We start from the raw sequence: 6,881 nt of genomic DNA, 5'->3' as shown, positions 1-6,881 counted from the left end.
CGGGTCCCTCTGACCTCCGGCCTCGCGGCCGCCACCACACCTCCGCGCCCCGCCCTCCTCCCTCTCCCCGCCGCACCCCCGCGGGTCCAGCGGCGGCCCCGTACCTCCCCTCCCCTCCCCACCCCGCAGGGCTGGGAGAAGGGGGCAATCACCAAAGGCTTTCGGGCGGGGGTGCCGGATCGGGTTTAAAGACTAAGTAACAGATGGCGGAGAATTCCCGTTTGAAAAGTTTTTGAACAGAGCAGCCGCTAATAGACTTGCTTTGACGACTCAGGGTGTAACTGAAGGGTCATTTAATCTAGACGTCAAGAGACTGAACACAGGCCTGACGCCGGGGCACGCCCAAGACGGAACCAGAGCATCTTTCTAGAAGTTTTGCCTGTCACTTTCAGTTTCCCGGAAAACACTTCCTTAAGCCAATTTTAACCGGGGTGCTGGGGGCACCTGTGAGTATTCCTCCGAAAACCTGTCGTGTCCATTGGCCTGTGTTTCTTTGCCCACCCCAGCCTCGAGAATCCTCCCTTCGGAGGCGTTCGCCTTGTGCTTCGGATTGCTGGGTGTCTCCTTACGGTCCCGGGGAAAGCGAGAGAGTTTTCTAACTAGATTCTTCGGTGGAAGAGTTTCCTTCTACCCTTTGGGCCCCCCACCCTCCAATCTGAACTCTCATTCCGGTTGCGGAGCCCCCCACCCCCAAGCCCTTCTTCCTTGCTAAACGAGGAGATGGGATGACTGTGCACTGAGCACTGAGCACAGTACCCCCGCAGCCACCTCCAGCCGCTTCCACAGTCCCTCAAGGAGGAAGGGGAACTCTTGGCCGCTGACCCTCTCTCTTGGTGGAGGTGGACGTTCTTCTGTGACACCCGCCCCCACCACCGTAGGCCTCTCTCAGACCTGACCCTACAGTCATTAAACGTATTTCAAAAGTTGGACTTCAAATCCCAGGCTTTAAGGAATCTCTCCAACTCTTACAATGTTAAATTTCTGCCGTCTTAGTTTGTTTGAATTAGTTTGGAAGTCTTATTTTCTTTTCCTTCCGTGTCCTCTTGAAGTTCAGTTAACTCTCTGGCTTTCACTAACGGTGCGTCGGCCCTCAGAGTTTCCTATTAGACTCACAGAGGAGAGGGTACTGGAAACAGTGCGCAGCGTTACGCTGGCAACAAGGGAACAGCATCCCGCGGCCCCCGGTCACCTCGTGGGGCTGGTCGCTGCTGTCACAGACGGGTCTGCCAGGGACTCCTGGGGCCTGGGTGGCAGCCCTGAGCCCTTGCCGGCCCGCGGGGTCGAAGGCGGGGAGAGAAGCCGGGTCTGGGTTAAAAAAAAAAACAAAAACAAAACAAGCAAACAAACAAACAAAAAAAAAACGCCGGAAGAATAAGACAAGGCTGTGCATCACTCAAAGACTAAATGGGGTCGGTTCCCGCTGCCGGTGGAGGGGGAAGAAACCCCTCCTCTACCTAACCCTGTGATTCACAGCTTCTCGTAAATTTACATAATACAAAGGCGTAGATGTAAACCTAAAGGACAAAAATAATAATTCAGCAGCACATATTCCATTTTCGCACCGTGGGCCTGGAAAAGTTCCCGGTGTTGGCACATTAGCTGATTTCCAAAGCTTTATACTCGTGACGGAGAATAACTGAACTTTCACACCACTGTTGAAAGAAGAGGCGGAGAGAGAAAAAAAAGGGAGAGAAAGAGAAATTGGCTTTAATGATGCTGATTTAGAGTTCTTACGAAAGGCAAAACAATTTTAAAAACTAAGAGCATATGCTGTGTTCAAAAGGCGGCAGGCATGATAATAATTGGGGTTCCTTACTTTTCCAATGATCTCTTCCCCTTTTATTTGGCAGATATCGACGTTTTATTTGAAAAGCAAAATCATTAGCCTTTAATATTAGCAGAACCTTCCAATTTATTATTTCTCTATATACGTGAAGGCCCCAACATGTACTGACTGAAAGAATGACTCTTCTGTCAAAAGGGCTCCACCTGGCCCTTCAAATATAAGATGGAAAAGTGAAAGGTACACGTGATTGCTGGCGTTGCCTTTCTAGGATTCGTGTTTTTCCTTTCTTTTCTGAATTTGAACTTGGATACCACTAGTAACTTCCAAGTCCAGAGCCCTTTTTGAGACATTTTCTTAATGAGTCCCTGTGGAATCATGTGCGGGAAATAGGCAAATCCAGCCGCAAGATCTGTGGGACGCGACCGTCCCCTTATTTTAGCCACAGTGATCATCCTGGTGCTGCTGGCCTTTGGTCTTGCGCTCTGCCTCCACCAATGAGCTTTGCGTCCAGCGGCGAGTGAGCATCGGAGCCCTCCCCTAATTGTTTAGACGTGGGGATGGTGGTAACCGGAAATCACAAATGGGAAAGACCATTCTTTCGCCCCCCCCCTTCTCCTGCATCTTACCATTATTCCAGCTTCCCTTATCTCTGCAAAACCTGTCACTGTCATCCCCTTTCCTTCATGTCCCTCACTATCCTTAAATTTTTTTTCATGTTTATTTACTTATTTGGAGAAAGAGACAGCAGGAGCAAGGGAGGGGCAGACCGAGAGGAAGAGAGAGAATCCCAAGCAGGCTCTGCCCTGTTAGTACAGAGCCTGATGCTGGGCTTGAACTCTAGATCATGACCTGAGCCAAAGTTGGATCCTTTACAGACTGAGCCGCCCAGGCGGCCCCCTCCCCCTTACTATCCTTTTAAAGCAGGATTCTTCAATTATCCATTGAGATGGAGAACGACTTTCCCCCTTTCTAAGAGAAGTTCTCCAGAAGTATTTCTACCTCCAATTTGTCTCACACGTTTGGAGAGCTGGAATAAATGGTGCCCGTTTCCTGCCCTGCTTTGGCCTCCTAAACCAGGGTGCCCTCATCGGGGGAAGGCCACACAGCTAGCGGAGCCCTTGTTAAACATAACAGATGGTAGCAGCTCCCCTTTGCCTTGAATTGTTTTTCTGTGAAATGGGACTAAATCAAAGCCCATTTCATTCTTGGGAGGCCTGGAGATTGAAAAGAGTTTAAAATAAAACTACTTAACATATGAAAAGCTATCTATCACCTTGTTAAAAAGTTAGGCTATAAGCTTTTCCAAAATATTTCTCAGAAAACTGTATTTTAAAAATACTCCTTCTGCTCAATGATTTGATTTCTGGTTAAATACACGAGCATGTTAAAATGCACATAAAGAATCACGTTTGCTAAATGATTTTTCACAGCCTTGAGGATTTTCCTTATCCTTGGGGGCCTGCACTCCCACATTCAGTCCTAAGGTCCCCAGGGGACACTTTCTTGTGCAGAATGACGAATTAACCTTTCACAAAAGCTTTTCAAAAATCCCAGTTTGATTAAAGCAGATTTCATCTCTTGAGAAGCAGTTATGCATTTCTAAAATTAATCAACTTTCTGATAGACTATCCTAATTATATGAAAGAACATACCCAGCAATCACACAATGTAACAACAACAAAAAACCTGGGCAGTTTGAATGAATGACAATGAATGAGATTCTTCAATACGGCAACTTTGTGTTTTACAAAATTTTTACCCCCTGCTTTGGGGGTGGGAGAGGACCTGACCAAAGCTCTCTCTTCCCACAACCTGCTGTGACCCCTGCCTTTCCAAGGTTCACTTTCCAGGTTTTGAAATACAGTCCTGTTGGGTTCTGACCTTTTACTATGTAACCCCTCTTGAATGAAACTTTTTTACCTCCCTACCAAAATCTCATTCCAAAGTGACAATTACTTGTGCTTCCTTGGCATTTTAGGGAACTGCCCTAAAAAAAAAATTTCAGCATTGAAATGTTTCTTTCTGCCAATCACATCCACGAGAGGTGTTACTTGTTGGGTGTTAGCAAGGAAGTAGTGTTAAAAGGCAAACCAGAATTGATTTGAAGCAGAAAAGGAAATAATCTGACACGCGACTTTTAATTTTTGCAAAGGTACAAATTGTATGTAGGGGATCCATGAACAAGTCTGTGTCTGAGTCCAGGAAAGGGTAACAACTCCTCAGCCTGATGGTTCTTGAATTCAAAATAAACTCTTCACTTCCTCTCTGACTTGAGAACCACTGATCCAAGGGATGGCAAAAGACTTTATTTTATTTAGTTTTTAAAATATTTTTAATGTTTTACTTATTTTTGAGAGGCAGGGGGAGGCGGATAAAGGATCCCAAGCGGGCCAAGTGGGCTCTGTGCCGACAGCAGCAAGTCGGATGTGGGGTTCAAACTCAAGAACGGCAAGATCACCACCTGAGCTCAAGAAGGATGCTCAACCAAATCTGAGCTCAAGTTGGATGCTCAACTGAGCGACCCAGGTGCCTCGGGATGGAAAGATCTTAGATGATATTCTAGAATATGTTTATTTACTAAATTTTATTAAAACCTTTTTAAGTTTATTCTGAGAGAGAGAATGGGTGAGAGCAGGGGAGGGACAAGGAGAGAGCAAGAACGAGAGAGAGAGAGAGAGAGAGAGAGAGAGAGAGAGAGAGAGAGAGAATCCCAAGTAGGCAAGTAGGCTGGTGTTCTCAGACTGGAGCCCGTTTTGAGGGCGTATCCCATAAACCTTGCATTCATGATCTGAGTTGAAATCAAGCCCCCCCCCCTTAATGGACTGAGTCAGCCAGGTGCCCCTATTTGCGAAATTGGAAAAATCATCCACTCATAAGCACATGACTGCAGTCACTTTTGATGTAAAGTTAGGAAGTACTGGGAGATGAAAGGCATGGGCGGTATTGCAGAGTGGTGTGTGTAGGTAACAATCTGCTCCCTGGATCTGCAACTCCGTAGCCGCAGGCAGGCTACCTTACAGGAACCACCGGAGATGGGGAATAGCCCTCCAGTAACAAAAGTAGCTCTAGTTCCGGCCCAGAGCAGGGGGAGGTATCTTCCCCTCTGCTGAGTGGTGAGTTTCTTCGTCCCCAAGGCCGCCGAGTGCCTGGCTGGGATGGGCCCCTGAGGCCCGCCCTCGGCCTCGCAGTCATTGGCGTTTTCAGGACAGCCTACAGGGCTGGCAGTCCAGCACTCCGGGCCAGGCAGGACTCGGTGCTGACTGTTGCCCTACGTGTCTGCCGCAGGTGAGGCCGCCTCGGGGCGCGCTGGGGCGGTTTGCCGCCGCCTCTGCTTCTCTCTCTGTTCCGCTTCGAATTTTTCAAGCTCTTACTATGTGTGCATCTCTGGTCTCAGACGCAGGACGCCGTTCCAGGCCTGCATAAACTTTGGCAAACATTAACGAACACCCATTTGTCCCTTAAATTCTCTTTAACGTAGAACCTGCTGGGCACAGGCCCAGGTCTGGGATTCCGCACCTGTGGTCTAGCCCCTCAGGATCACACCTGTCCGGTTTCAGAGCCTCTGACCAACCCCATCCCCCACAGGCACGTCTCCAGCTGCCTCCCTCCCTCCCGCTGCTCCAGGGGCTGCTCTTGGCGATGCCGGCCCTTTTGGGAGACCCGAGTAGGGTTGCCCCTCGGCGTCTCCTCCTTTTCTCCCACCAGGCTGGCCTTATATAGTACCCCGGAACCAGCCGGTCCACTGACACGCGGGGGCGGGGCTGAAGATCCGCTGAGCCGGCTGTGATCTAGAAGGACCTTGAAACCACCCCGAGGACAATGGCTGCAGAGCGGCAGTGCACGTTGGCAGAGGCAGGCCTGCCACGATTTCTTTTGAATCTATTTATTACAAGGAACTAGTTGGCATTGGCCACAACTTATTGTGTCTCTAATTCTCACAACTACCTCACTTACTAAGTGCCCATTTTACAGAGAAGTTAAGTGACTGGCCCAAGGACACAGAGCTCAGACGCAGCGAAGGGGTGTAGCTGTTAGGACTCAAAGACTCAACCCCAGGCTTCTCTGGCCCCAAGGCCCCGCTTACTACGACCCCCAAGCTGTGTCATGTGCACCTGTTTCTGGGTATTTTTTTAAAATCAGGGGTCTTCATTTAGGAAACACATCGAATTCATCTTCTCTCACTTCCTCTCTTGTCGGGACTACACTCTCATACTCCACTGCCTATTTCCTTAAAACAGTCACATCTTGCACACGGACAAAGGGCGCGACTGACTGTCGCTTGTGACTTTTGGAATTCGGGCTCAGAGCTTTGCGCTGTCTCTATCCGCTTCTGCTCCTCTAAGTATCTTTCTTCAGCGTCACAGAGAAGAGCAGATGATGGCATCTTTGCACCCTATCTTTCCGTCAACGCCGGGGGAAAGCCTCACCCTTGGAAGGGGAAGTGGGGTGGGCAGCTGCCAGCCGCGCGCTTCGGCCACTGCCGGGTCGTCAGCTCCGCTTCGCCTCCGCCGGGCTCCCCAGGGCTCGACTCTGTCCGCGGCAAAGTGCTGGAGCCAACTCAGAGTCCGCTTTCCCCGAAGGTGCCTGCCCGTCCAGCGAGCGGAGCCTGAAGGGGGAAAGGAGACCCGCTCTCCACCGCGGCTCCCTGCATAGCGGGGCAGGGGGGTGCGGTAGGCGGACCCCATGTAAGTCGGGACGAACACTGTCTTCCCGAACTCCCACAGACCAGGCCTCCAAATTCCGCGCGAAACTAACGGCGGTGGGACGGGTCGGGGGCGGTTGGTGGGGGCAGGGGCTGAGCGCGCGGGGGAGACCTGCTCGCTCTCCGGGCGTGTTTACCCCGCCGCCAGCGGCGCGTGAACATCTCCCAGGAACATCGATCTATCACCTCCCTTTAGGGACCCGGACCGGGAAATTTCCATTTTCTGTTTGGGGAGTTAGGAAATAAAGGCGACCAGGCTCATGCACGCGTCTCCAACGCTCCTGTCTTCCGACCCAGCGGGGCCGGGAACGCAGGCTCTGAGCTCCGGCTCGCGGGGATCCCGCCCGCGCGCTTGGCCCCTGCGCCCGGCGCCGAGCCCGGGTCTCCGCGCGT

The sequence above is a fragment of the Suricata suricatta genome, chromosome 2 (assembly GCF_006229205.1).
Source record: "Suricata suricatta isolate VVHF042 chromosome 2, meerkat_22Aug2017_6uvM2_HiC, whole genome shotgun sequence".
In the NCBI taxonomy this organism is placed as follows: domain Eukaryota; kingdom Metazoa; phylum Chordata; class Mammalia; order Carnivora; family Herpestidae; genus Suricata; species Suricata suricatta.
Note: the sequence above shows the minus strand (reverse complement) of the source record.